General features: G+C 45.3%; 1 pseudogene; it reads right to left on the bottom strand.

Annotated features, from left to right (window-relative positions):
• Positions 1–9967: 9967 nt before the first annotated feature.
• Positions 9968–11260, bottom strand: LOC135232967 (SERPINE1 mRNA-binding protein 1-like; annotated as a pseudogene).
• Positions 11261–14873: the final 3613 nt, after the last annotated feature.

Genomic DNA, 14873 nt, shown 5'->3' with positions numbered 1-14873 from the left:
AAGTGGTTGTACCATTTTACATTCCCACCAGCAGTGTATAAGAGTTCCAATCTCTCCGCAGCCTAACATTTATTGTTTTGTGTTTTTTGGATTCATGCCAGCCTTCTTGGAGTGAGATGGAATCTCATCACAGTTTTAATTTGCATTTCTCTAGTGGCTAATGATAGAGAGCATTTTCTCATGTATCTGTTAGCTGCCTGAATATCTTCTTTAGTGAAGTGTCTGTTCATATTCTTTGCCCACTTCTTGATTGGGTTGTTTGTCTTTTTGTGGTTGAGTTTTAATAGAATCGTATAGATTTTAGAGATCAGGTGCTGGTCGGAGATGTCATAGCTGAAAATTCTTTCCCAGTCTGTAGGTGGTCTTTTTACTCTTTTGGTGAAGTCTTTAGATGAGCATACTATGTGTTTGATTTTCAGGAGCTCCCAGTTATCTGGTTTCTCTTTGTCATTTTTGCTAATGTTTTGTATTCTGTTTATGCCTTGTATTAGGGCTCCTAAGGTTGTCCCTATTTTTTTCTTCCATGATCTTAATCGTTTTAGTCTTTATGTTTAGGTCTTTGATCCACTTGGAGTTAGTTTTTGTGCATGCTGTGAGGTATGGGTCCTGTTTCATTTTTTTGCAAATGGATATCCAGTTGTGCCAGCACCATTTGTTAAAAAGGCTATCTTTTCCCCAATTAACTGACACTGGGCCTTTGTCAAATATCAACTGCTCATATGTGGATGGATTTATGTCTGGGTTCTCAATTCTGTTCCACTGGTCTGTGTGTCTGCTGTTGTACCAGTACCAGGCTGTTTTGACTACTGTGGCTGTATAATAGGTTCTGAAATCAGGTAGAATGTGGCCTCCCACTTTCTTCTTCTTTTTCTAACTTGGGGATCTTTAAGGGGGAGACTAGTTCCAAATCTTATACCTCAGTCCCTTTAGCCTGCCCATTCTTGGAATTCCCCTCCCCGTCCCAGTTTGGGAGTTTGTCGAGTCATCTTGGGTTGCATGTACTGGTAGATGGAGCTTTCGCTCCAGAATGGGCTGCAGGTACAGCGGTGGGCTAATGATTGTGCACCCCTCCAGAGGAGGGAAGTTCCGAGGTCAGAATTTGCCAGAGCCTGGGTGGCCACTTGGAGCTGGTTCTCAAGGTGCAGCCTTTTGAATTGAAGAATGTTACTAAGGGAGGTAGAGCCAAGAGGGCAGAACAGACAGACGCTTCCATGGAGCCCTCTTTACGACAAAGACCCAGAAAAACAAGTGAAATGAGTACATTTGTGACAAGCTGGGAGCCCTGAGCATCAAAGGCAAGCTTAGACAATGAACTGAGGGGCGGGAGAGGAACAGGCCATTCAGAAGTGGAGAAGAGTCACTGGACCTCAATCGCAGGGAGCCCTCAGGCACCATTTCCAGGTCCTACATTCTTAGAGGGGCAGGGGTGATTGGCGTATATACTGGTATCTGATTGGAGCAGGGGGTCACGCTCTGAACAAGGCAGGGGGCTGAGAACCAACCCCCATGTGTCTCTGAGGAAAACACGGCTCTGTTCCCTAGAGTGTGCTGGTGGGTGGGTTCTGCAGAGGGACCATGGGCACCCAAAGTTTTTGGTTGTAAGGGCTGGGAGGTACCAGTTATCTTTGGACCTCTTTCGCGGGTGGCTGGGTGACCTGAGTGGAGCTACCAGTCCTTAGGACCATGATGTGGGCAGGTGAGGATCCTGTTTCATAGGCAAAGCAATGCTTTTCATTTTAGGCTATGTTGCCTCATAGCTTTCACATCATACAACACCAGTAAGACCAACAGGCAGATAAGTATTGCAAACATCAGCAGGACCACCCATGGTGGACAGGTTTCAGTGGAGTTTCCAGACTAAGACAAAACAGCAACAAAGGCCTGGCAATCTACTTCCAAAACTTAGCTAATGGAAATCCTATGGATCACAACAGAGGATTTTCTGGTATAGAGTTGAAACATGAGCCTTCTCAGTTGGAATGTGCTCAAAATACATTGTGGCCAAAACAATGGGCTTGAGCATAACAATGATCATGGAGATGGCACAGGACCAGGCAACATTTCATTCTGTTGTCCTTGGGGTCGTCATGCATCAGAACTCACTCAGTGGCAGCTCACAGCAATAACAATGCTGCCTCACAGAAAACAGAAAAAATGATGCTAGGTGGGCTACGTCATACTATGGTAACTGTGATGGTTAAGATTGTGTGTCAACTTGGCTGGGGCATGATTCTCAGGGTTTTGGCAGTCACATGATGTTGTGATCACTTCCCTGTTGAGATCTGATGTGTGATCACCTCAATAATGGGATCTGCTGTGAGTAGCCAGTCAGTTCAAAGGAAGTTTCCTTGGGTGTGTGGTCTCCATCGAGTGTGGGGGGACATTCTGACACGGCTCAGGGCCTTTTGCCAGTTCTGGATCCTCCAGCTGACTCCTGTTCATCTGACCTCCAGTTCTCAGGGCTTGAGCTAGCTGTTTACCTGTGGTCTTGCCTGCCGATCTTGGGATTCATCAATCTTCACCATCTGTGAACAACAGCCCTACACTCCAACCTGATGATCTTGAATTTGCCTGCCCCTGCAGCTGCGTCAATCAGGAGAAGCCTCCATTCTGACTACGGACTTGGGACATTCCTGCCTCTACAACCGTGCGAGCCATTTCCTTGATATAAATCTCTCTCTCTATATATATACGTGTGTGTATATATATATATATATGCATATATATATATACATATATATGGAAACCCTCCTGGCATAGTGGTTAAGTGCTACAGCTGCTAACCAAAGGGTTGGCAGTTTGAATCCACCAAGTGTCCCTTGGAAACTCTATACGGCAGTTCTACTCTGTCCTATAGGGTCGCTATGAGTAGGACTCAACTCGAAGGCACTGGGTTTGGTTTTGGTTTGGTTTATATATACATATAAAAAATAAAATAAAATAAAAATAATACATATATAAGGTTTACGGGTTTTTCTTCTCTATAGAACCCAGCCTAAGACAATAACAAACAGCTCTAGAGTCTTAGTGGCTGATAGCAAAGAAAGTTTTTTATCATGGGTCTCTTGGGAACTCTGCTCCATGTTCTGGCACCCTGGGACCTGGAGAAAGCACGGCTACCATGTAGACACCTGTCACGTACTATTCTGGTGGGAAGACAGGGTGGTCAGCCTTCCATCTGAAGGATTCTGAGCTCTTTTGCCTAGAGGTGACACACGTCACAGTTCACTGGCCAAAGCAAGTCTTGTGGCTACATCCACCCTCCTGAAGTCAGGAGGAGGACCTGAGATACCTGGTGAGCCCCATGGAGACCCCTACATGGTGTTACCCTCTCTGGAGTCTGTGGAGGTGACAAGGAAGGGAGTGGGAAATGGAAGGAAATGATAGCAGGACTGAGTCAGATTGGATATGGTTCTTCCTCGTCCAGGTGGAGTTTATCCCAGAGCTGCCCAAAACCATTGCTGGCAAGATCAAACAGAGTGAACCTCGGAAAAATGAGTTTGGGTGGATATAGTCAACAAGTCAACTCAGGCCCACTGAGTGAACTTGGACACACCCCCAGCAGCCTCAGTTTCCCCAATACGGTGGGGGGAGTTGTGTTAAGAGAGTTGATTTCAAAGGGGATCAGGAGTGCCTAGATTCCTACATTTTTCTTCTTTAAAGTTAAATTCAGTCACTACCCCTCTTTCCCTGGTCTGTCCCTTTGGGATTGGCCAGGTGAGTGCTGGGACTGGGGTTGAGGGGTAATAAAATGCCACCATCAACGTCTACAGCGCCTCTGTTTTGCGAGCTTGTTCCGTGCCTGGGCCTGTGCTAAGTCTTCTCACGACTTCTTCTGCCATCCTCCCCAATCCCCAATCTGAGAGAAGAGTTCTCCCTCCTCGATTCAGCACCATCAGGTGGCCCAGTGTATCCCTTCCCATGGTCAGGGACACTGAGGTTGGGAGGGAAATTCCAGGTGGCCCTAGGCTTCAGTGCTTTGGGCTCCTCGTGGCTCCACAGGAGGGTGAACCCAGGAGTGGCCCAGGAAGGGCTTCTGGGCGCTCGGCCCTCCCTTGGTGGCTGCGCTTGCTGGATAGACAGTCCAGCACCTGCCACCATCCAGTGGGTCTGTCACTTTGTGCCTGACAGTAACGCTGCTGTTGATGCTACCACCACAGCTCCTGGCTACCATGGTGACTGAGGGACCAGGGCTCTCTGGGGACCCAAGTCCTCCCCAGGTGTGCTGCCCACTCACCCCTAACCAGAGCCCCAGAAGCCTTCCCCCTTGAATTTCCCTACAAATTCCCCAACTCAACCTATGCCCAGGAATCCAGGACTCCCCCAAAACTCCCACCAATGTCCATCTACTTGCCCAACTCCAGGGACACAGAGCCCTCAGAACCCAGCCCTCCCAAGGGACACCCACTCAATCACCCCTCCCAGGGATCCAGGACTCCCCAAGACCCTCCCCTGGAACCCAGGATCCTCTCTAGCCCTCCCACTCACTCTAGCCCTCTGCACTTGTCCCCTGGCTGGGGGCCACGTGAACTGACCCTTCACTGCCTCCATCCTTGAGGCTGAGGTGGGACCATCAGGAGGACAGCAGAGGCTGAGAGGAGCAGGGGCAGAAGGGTCCAGCCCCACCTGAGGGAGGAGGATGGACATAGTGTCTCCTCTCACCCATCCCTAGGGTGGCTCTCGAGCAAGTCTCCTCTGTATCTGTGTGTTCCTGGGGTACACACGCTCACACAAACACACTCAGTGAGAAGTGTACACACACAACGAGCATGGAGACGTGCAGACAAGGACCACCCAGACACACCTGGGCAAAGGGTGCGGGCTCATGGAGAGGCTCACACAGACACACACTCAGGGCCACCCCAGACGTCCACCCAGGACAAACTGTCACATGATGGGCACATGCACACACAGAGCCACACTTAGGAACACGCAAAGTTGCAAAGTCACACACACATGGATCCAGAATACAGATACTCCAACAGGGACACACATTCCCACACACACCACAGCCACAGAGGCACATGGATTACATGGATTTCCTCAACTGACACACACCCTTTCACTGACAGATGCACAAACACACACATGCATATACAGAGAAGGGCACAGAGATACACACAACAGCCACACAGGGGAAAACAAAACACACAATCAATATACTCATAGACTCAGAAACTCAGACAGACACAGCCACACCGATTACACAACTGCACACAGACACACACACGCACAGTCCTTTGGCTCCACAGGACAGACAGATAGACCTGGCACTCCCAACAGAGGCACTGCAGGCAAATACGGCTAAAGCTCACACATGCCCTGCTCCTCTGAAGCTGTCACAACAGGGAGTCCTTCCTGGGTCCAAATTCATGCTCTGCCCAAGGCGCTGAGAGTGGCCAGGGTAGGGTGGCTTTGAGAAGAGCCTCTGGGCCCGAGGTTGGGGCTCGAACCCTGTTAGGGGCCCTTAGAGTGGGGGTGGGGTGGGGGGGTCCTATGAAGCCTGGTGGATGAATGGGTCAAGGGAGGCCACAGGAACTGTTGTTCATTTTCATAGGTGTTGTGATGATTAATTTTGTGTGTCAATCTTACCTGTGTGTGTAAATCTAAGGAAAGGCAAGTGGACTGTCCTAGAGGATCAACAGAGGAAACGCCCAGTTAATAAAGAAAGCATATTCCAGACAGGAGTAACATTACAACTAATGGGACTTCCAGAACACTACATTGCGCTCATGTCTACCCTCTACACAGATCAAGAGGCGATTGTTCCAACAGAATAAACTGCAAAACGTGTACGGCAGTGTTGTATTCTTTTACCTTACTTATACAATCTGCACACTAAACAAGTAATCTTAGAAGCTGGACTATATGCAGAAGACAGCATCAGGATGGGAGGAATACTCATTAACAAACTCAATTGACACAACCTTGCTTGCAGAAAATGAAGACGACTTGAAGCCCTTGCTGATGAAGTTAAAGACAGAGCCTTTTACGCCTAAATGTGAACAAGAGAAAAATACTCACACCTGGACCAATAAACAATGTCATGATAAATGGCAAAGAAACTGAAGTTGTCAAGGATTTCACCCTACTTGGATCAACAATCAATATCCATGCAAGGAAAAGTCAAGAAATCAAAAAATGTATTGCATTGGGTAAATCTGCTGTACACGACCTCTTTAAAGTTTTAAACACTGAAAAGTTACTTTGATGACTAAGATGTCCCTGGCCTAAGCCATGGTCTTTTCAATCACCTCATATACATGGGAAACTTGGACAATGAAAAAGGAAAGCAGAAGAAGAACTGATGCACTTAAATTGTGGTGTTGGCAAAAAATATTGAATATACTGTGGAGTGCCAGAAGAACAAACAAGTCAGTCTTAGAAGAAATACAAGCAGGAGGCTCCTTAGAAATGAAGATGTCAAGATCTACTTTGTTTTGCTTATTTTGGACGTGTCATCAGGAAAGACCAATCGCTAGAGAAAGACATTGTGTTTGGTAACATAAACAGGCAACAAAAACAAGGGAAACCCCCAAGGAGATGGACTGACACAACAGCCACAACGATGGACTTCATTATGTCTTATAAAGTTGCCGTGAGTCGGAATGGACTCCATGGCAAATAACAACAAAAAAACACAAACAACAACCTTTTAAAATACAGCACAGAGCAGAACTGCCCCACAGGGTTTCCAAGGAGTGCCTGGTGGATTTCAACTGCTGACACTTTGGTTAGCAGCTGCAGCTCTTAACTACTAAGCCACCAGGCTTTCCTTAAAATATAGAACAATGATACATCACCTTCTTTTTAATTAAATGAGCAGATAGGATATTCTCATGTTTATTCTAAAAACTGCATTATAAACATATAAGGATATTCAAGGGATGTCAAGCTCAGATGTATGGTGATCAGGGCAATGCCCATACAAATTCACGTATTATCCCAATAAAATATATATAAAATACCAAAGGGAGAAAGTGCCTCTGCTCAAAATGAAAAGCATATTTGTGCAAATAGATTACAACCTTTTATGCAACTCCTGAATGTGGGATGATATTTTAAACCAAGTGGAAAGAGTCAATAAAGCCGTCCAATAAGAAATCCAGAGTGTATATCAAGCTCCAGGCCTATGAGAAGGCCTAGCCCCTTGCTTACAGCAAATGAGAAAAAGTAACTTTGAAAGCATGTTCGGTGAATGTAAAACTTTCACAAGACGTATGAGTACATTTCTGAATTTCAAAATAAAGAGAAGTAATGGAACGGGACATGTATGACTCACTGGATCCAACTATCAATTATTATGGGAATAGATATATTTTAAACAGGACATTATAGACATCCTGATTTCACCTTTGAAGTGAAGATATAAAAAAACTCAGTTTTCAAATCTTGACTTTTTAATAGAAAAAATGTATTTTCAATGAAAACATCCAAATTGCAGTCATTTGATTGGCTCTTAAAAAGTTTTTTTTTTTTTAAATATTCTAGCAAATTATATCTTGTAGAAGTTTCATCTTACACAGTCTTAAGCTGTGTAAAATATCAACTGTTGGTACTAAAAAATACATTAATGTTCTTTGTCCACCTACATCTGACTCATGAATTGTGCTTAGTACAATATTATCCCAACTTGGAATGAGCCTTGGTAATTTTTTTTAAACATTAATGATCCCAATGGATCCTATGAAAGATGGTTCAGAAAGCTGAAATTTAAAATTCTTTGAGATCATCAAAATCAACAAACACAACAATTACCTCCATTGAAAATGACACAAACTAAGAATTACAGTTTTAAAATATTATTGATGACTATGCTTCTGTGGCAGCCCTGGTGGCACAGTGGTTAAGAACTAGGCTGCTAACCAAAAGGTTGGCAGTTCCAACCCACCAGTCACTCTTTGGAAAGCTCATGGGGCAGTTCTACTCTGTCCTATAGGGTCGCTGTAGGTTGGATGCAACAGCAACGTTTTTGTTGTTGTTGTTTTAATGCTCTCGTGAGGATTCCCATTGCCTCCTTGCCTGCATGGTTTTGCTGAGTAGTCCGAGCTTATTCTTTTTGGCTCTCCTTTGTAGGTGACTTTTCATTTATCCCTAGCTGCTATTATAATTCTCTCTTTATCTTTGGTTTTGGCTAATTTGATTATGATATGTCTTGGTGACTTTAACATCTACTTTATGTGGAGTTCGACCAGCATCTTTGATAGATATCTTTTCATCTTTCACAATATCAGGGAAGTTTTCTGCCAACAAATCTTCAACAATTCTCTCTGTATTTTCTGTTATCCCTCCCTGGTCTGGTACTCTAACCACTCACAGGTTATTTCTCTTGATAGAGTCCCACATGATTCTTAAGTTTTCTTCATTTTTTAAAATTATTTTATCTGATTTTTCTTCAAATATATTAGTGCCAAGTGTTTTATCTTCAAGTTCAGGAATTCTGCCTTCCAGTTGTTCAGTTCTGATCCTCTGACTTTCTATTGCATTTACTTCTGTAGTTTTATTGTTAAGCTTCCAGATTTCCGATTGCTGTCTGCCTATGGATTTTTCCAGCTTTTTAAATTTTTCACTATGTTTCTGAATTATCTTTTTAATTTCTTCAATTGCTTTATCTGTGTGTTCCTTGGCTTGTTCTCCATATTACCTCATTTCCTTCCTGATGTCTTGAAGGGTTCTGTATATTAATTTCTTGTATTCTGCCTCTGATAATTCCAGGAATGCACTTTCACCTAGAAGATCCCTTGACTCTTTGTTTTGAGAGCTTGTTGAGGCGATCATGGTCTGTTTCTTTATGTGACTTGATATTGACTGTTGTCTCTGAGCCATGTATAAGTTATTATATTAGTTTTTTATGTTTGCTTACTGTGTTGTAGCTTCTTGCTTTTTTTTTTTTTTTTAAGATTTTTGTTTGTATTTCATGGATAGTGCTGCTGTTCCAACCTTATAATGTAAAGCTGCCTGCTTTCCAAATTCCAAAAATTAAAATACTCCCCCTCTCACCATACTAGCCAGTGCCCTTTGGTTTCTTCAGAACAAGGAAGGGTTAAAGAGTTGTTTAAAGAAGTACAATTTTGATTTGGGGACCTTTCAAATATACAAATCATACTGAAGGGCCAGACACTTATTTTACATACTTTAAATATTATGCATTAGCCAAATCAAACTATTCCACTACTCTGTTGGAGGGGGAAAAAATCCATACCCATGTAACTACTTCACTCGACAGGATTTGTCTATCAACAATAAGCTTAAACAACTTTCACCTATAATGTATCTAATTTGCTTTTTTAAATGGAAAAGTCATATAGTTAAAATTGTGAACAAGTATAATTTGAACCTAATGAACCATGCATCACTGCAGCAGCAAGGGTTAATAAACCAATGTGCTTTGAATTTGTTCAAGTACTGATATTTTTGTATATAAAGATTTAGCATATATAACAGCTATCATGAGAATTGAAAAAAAGATTTTTCCCCAAAAATGAAAATATTAAAACTAAATTAAAATACATAAAGTAGTTAGTATTCCACACAGCATAAAATTTGACATATCAAGTTTACATGTCTCAGCTGACCATGTGTGAAAACACAAAGCAGGTATTAAAACCAATATTATGTCTAATATTTAAAATCACTTTGTAATTGAGGGAACATCTAAATCCTTAATTAAAAAACACAAATGAAGTGAAAGTTTTAAACTGGTACACACTGTTCACACCTATATTTCAAGTTTGGAAATGCTTATTTGCAAGCAGCAATACAAAAGTATTCATGAAGAATGCATAATCTCTGAAAATTATGAAAACATCCCTGTTACCAATACATTTCTAAATACAAAACTGACTACCATATTTGTTACTTCTGTGTAGCAAGAGAAGTTCATTTTCAAAACAGATAAAATTCAGTCTTTAGGTGTGAATGGTATGAATGAGTCTTTTTTTTTTTAATTTCTTAGTTGTTTGGGATCTTTAAGCAGGGTTGTCTTATGGCATCCAGTTAGGCCAGAGCTGGGAATGCCTCTGGGTCGTCTACATCAGGGGCAGAAGCACTTGACTTGTCAGTCCTGCTGCCACGATTGGGATGTCCACCACACCCACGTCCACCCCTTCCTCCCCTGCCACCATGTCCTGGACGGCCAAGTTCTCCAAGGTTGATCTCCAGCTGGGACGTTATATCATTTGCTGGCTTCCGGAAATGATGATCCATGACCGAATCTTCAGCATGAACCTCTTCACTCTTTGACTTGTGAAGAACAAGTCCCTTCTTCCACTGCCCATCGGCACCTTCATCTGGTTTTCAGATATTAAATTCTACTTTTGCCCGATCCTCATTTTGAATAGCCTTCCACTCATCCAATGTCATCTCTTTTGGACCCTCTTCCTTTACCTCTTCAACTTCGTTCTCCTCATTCTCAGTGCCTGCCACTGGATGTTCTTCACCTTCAGGTGTTTCCTCAGTCACATTTGATTGATCCAAGTCAGTTAATTCATATTTGACAGTCCCCCAGTTGTGAGATCTGCTACCTCCCCACTTGTCTTCGTTTTTCAGGCCAGATCTATCACTTCCACTATGCCTATCAAATTCACATTTGCCACGAGAATCAAATCCATGTCCTTGGCCCATTCCACGTCCACGGCCTCCTCAACCTCTTCCAAGACCACCATGGCCCCGAATAGGCCGGTCAATGATTGGTCTATCAACTGAAAATTCTCCTCCTTCACCCTTTTCTTCAAGTGGTTTTTCAAATCGTCTTTTCCGAGGTGGTTGCCTGTCTGGTCTTCTATCCATTATTTTCCCTTCACCCTGAAGTTCCTGATCAGGTCTTCTTCCAACACGTCTAATTCCTTCTTTCTTAAGTGCCATGGGTGGCTGCATCTCCTCTTTCTTGTCAACCACGCCAGCACTGGGAGGCAGTGGGTTCTTGCGGTCTTTCTGGGACTCTTTATGCAGTTGTTTGCCTGCCACATTGGAGTTCGTCTGGGCTGTGGCCTGAGTTGTGCTCTTGACCCCAGGGCCCCCAACACCACCCCCGCCAGCTTCTTTTTTCTTGTTGTCTGCTGCCTTCAACACCTCGAAGGGATCCAATTAGTCGTCAAATAACTGGTCGAATCGGTTGGTGACCACGCAGCCGAAGCCTTCCTGTAAGTGCCCAGGCATGATGGTGGCTGGGCGGTGCGTTCCTCCACAGATTGCTGTGGGCCGCGCTGAGCCAAGAGTGCCTGCTTCAGCTCTTCCCACAAGATGGACTTTGTTTTGTTTTGATATGCCCAAATGGGTTGCTTGAGTGAGCTAATTTGATGATTTTTGCCTTTGGAGCTCTGACATCCTTTCCCCAGTGGCTAGAGCTGTTCTCAGGTATATCAGTCTAGGAGTCCATTCACTTTTCTTGTATGAATTCAGCTCAGGTGTCCAGGTAGCTGATCATCAAGTGTGTGGTACAGGCTCTGTCCTACAGTCCTAGAGGGACAGGGGTGATTGGTGTAGGTAATGGTATCTGGTTACCGCAGGGGGTCACACTCTGAACAAGGCAGGGGGCTGAGAATCGTCCCCCATGTGTCTCTGAGGAAAGCATGTCCCTGTTCCCTAGAGCAGATAGGTGGGTTCTGCAGACAGACCATGGGCACCCAATGTTTTTGGTTGTAAGGACTGGGAAGTACCACTTATCCTTGGACCCCTGTTGTGGGTGGCTGGGTGACCTGAGTGGAGCCACCAGTCCTTATGCCCATGATGTGGGTTGGTGAGGACCCTGTTTAATAGGCAAAGCAATGTCAAACATCAAACACCCACCTCTCCACTGCACAGCTGAAATGGTTGGAGTCTGCCAACAGGGGCCTATTCTTCTGAAATAGGCCCACACAGGTCCATGCAGAGGGGAAAGGTACTCAAAGTCCATGGACCGTTTATGCCTGGACAGGAGATGCGTCTGTCCTCAGCTCCCCCAGTTAGTGGAGCTGGCAAATTATCTTTTCCCCCAATTTCAAGTTTATTCTATCTCCAAGGCTGGGAGCATGGCTCTAGGCATTCAACAGGGCCTATCTCGGCCCAAAGAAGTCAGCCACTGAAGCCGGCGTGGGAGTAGGCAGGGGTGGGGGTGTGGTGAAATACATACAAGTACTTAGCTTTTGCCAAGAGCGCCATTCTTCTCTGGTTCCGGAGGTGTGACCAGGCTGTGTGGCTGGCTGCTTCTTCCTGAGGAAACTGTGGCCAAACACTACTGCCAGCCTGTCACCACCGCTCCCAGGAATGGTGCTTGAGGGCACTCCACGATGCAGGTCTGGTAAGTCTCCTCTGCTTCTGAACCGTCTCTTCCTCCCCCTGCCCCTCAGTTTGTTTTCCAAGCTTGCCTTTGATGCTCAGGGCGCCTAGCCTGTCATAAATATACTCATGAAGACTTGTTTTTCGGGTCTTTGTTGTAAAGAGGGCCCACCAGAAGCGTCTGTCTATTCTGACATCTTCGCTCCACCTCCTGATGCTGATCTTCAGAGAGCTGGTGGAGGGGAAGGTGCCAGGTGATGACACCCGCATCTTTTTGTTACAGCTTTTATATTTTGAAGTGCTTTGGTCTGTTCTACAGGAATATTTGAAAAAATTTAACTGTTTTTATTCAGCAGAATCAGAGGGCTGCAGGAGAGACCTTCTTTGCCCAGGACGATTTCAGCACACATAGGGAGTGGGCCATGTGCTCTACCAGGATGTCTTCCAAGGCTTTGGTTGGATCCTTCACCGTACACTCCACCACGTCCTCCCAGGTGTGTTCCTTGACCTCAGTCAGACTCTCCACCAACTCCTCCCAGCTGTATTCCTGGACCTCTGCCAGACTCTGGACTTCCTCCTCCCAGATGTGCTGAGGATCTTGTTCAGACCCTCCCCCTCCTCTTCCCCACTGTGTTCCTGGACCTAGGCTAGACTCTCCTTCCACTCCTCCCAGCTGTGTTCCTGGATCTTGGCCATACCCTCCACCTGTTCCTCCCACCTGAGTTCCTGGACCTTGGCCAGACCCTCTCCCTCCTCCTCTGAGTTGTGTTCCTGGAACTTGGATAGGCTATCCTGCTCTTCGTCCCAGCTGTGTTCCTGGACCTCAGTCAGTACCTCCACCTCTTCATCCCAACTGTGTTCCTGGAACTTGGAAAGACCCACCTCCACCCAGCTGTGCTCCTGGACCTAGGCCCCACCATCCACCTCTTCCTCTCAGCTGTGCCTGGACTTCTGCCAGACCCTTACCATTTCTCCTACCAGCTGTGCTCCAGGACCTTGGTCAAGCCCTACTCCTCCTCCCAACTGTGTTGCTAGAACTTGGAAGGACTCTCCACCTCCTCTCATCAGCTGTGTTCCTAGACCTTGGACAGACCCTTCACCTCCTCCTCCCACCTGTGTTCCTAGACTTCAGCCAGACCCACCTCCTCCTTCTCCCAATATTTTCCTCAACAAAGCCAGGCCCTCCCTTTCCTGCTCCCAACTGTGTTCCTAGACTTGGACACACCCTGTCCCTCCTCCTCCCAGCTACGTTCCTGGACCTTGGCCAAAAACTCCCTCACCTCCTCCCAGCTGTGTTCCTAGACTTTGGACAAAACCTCCCCCCCTCCCCCTTCCAGCTGTGTTCCTGGACCTTAACCATACAGTCCATCTTCTCCCAGCTGTGTTATTGGACCTAGGCTAGACCCTCCCCCTCCTCCTCCCAGCTGTCTTTCTGGACCTCTGCCACACTCTTCCCCTTTACCCTCCCAACTGTGTTCCTGGGCCTTGATTCCCCTCCCAAACACAGCTGGAGTCCCCACTCCCTAATTTGCCCACAGGGAAGGGGCCCCCCTCCCACACATGACTGGCATCACACTCTACCACATGACTGGCGCTCTACTTTGCTACCCAGCTCTTGTCTACCTTACCCACCCAACTGGCCATGTGGGTCTCATCAGCAGCCTCCTCCACATACTCCCAGGCTGAAATGTCCACGGCCTCAACGACCTTTATGCTTCCGGTCTCTGAAGAGCATTACAGAGTTGCCAGAGTCTCCTCTTCCAATACCCTGATCACTAGAGAAAATCAGTTATCAACCAAAACTCATAACATTTAAAGAAGAATCTTACAACTGGTATCTGGCATAACTTCATTAGATGTAAGATAACTACACGACCAGTCTACACTGATATTTGTTTACTCAACAAAGCTTTATTGAGCACCTGCTGTATGCTATGACAAAAAATACACTTGATCCTTGGCCACCTGGCCTTCAGATGCAACAGTCTGAAATAAGTGTGTGCAACAATTGTCAAAAGCTCTTCGGGCTGGAGTGGACATTAACCTGTCGCCATAGAGTCCATTCCAACTCACAGCAACCCCACAGGACAGAACAGAACTGTCCCATGGTGTTTCCAAGCAGTGTGGATTTGAACTGTCGACCTCTTGGTTAGCAAGTGATTTCTTCACCACTGTGCCACCAGGGCTCCAGAGAGGACATCAGGGCCCAAAAAAGTCACCTCTGAAGAAAGTAGGGTTGAGAGACATGCCCCTATCTCCCAGTAAGAATGCCCCAAAGTTGTGTTCTTGACTGTATTCTCGTGTCATTCTGCTCATTCACAACCACTTTCATGACTTAAACTGCCCTCTACATACTAGTGATTCCCATTTGTATATTAGGTAAAGACTTCTTTCCCTAAGTTTTCATGTGTCGATATGCTGTCTACAAGAGATGCACCTTAGATCCAATACACAAATGGGTTGAAACTGAAAGGATGGGAAAAGAAATTCTGTGCAAATAGCAACCAAAAGAGTTGGATGGCTGTATTAATATCAGACAAAATAGACTTTAGGTCAAAATCTGTTACAACAGACAAGGACATTACATACTGATAAAAGGGTCAATTCATTAAGATATT

Source organism: Loxodonta africana, chromosome 12, assembly GCF_030014295.1.
Source record: "Loxodonta africana isolate mLoxAfr1 chromosome 12, mLoxAfr1.hap2, whole genome shotgun sequence".
NCBI lineage: Eukaryota > Metazoa > Chordata > Mammalia > Proboscidea > Elephantidae > Loxodonta > Loxodonta africana.
The sequence above is the reverse complement of the archived record's forward strand: the minus strand, read 5'-3'. Positions and strand labels throughout refer to the sequence as shown.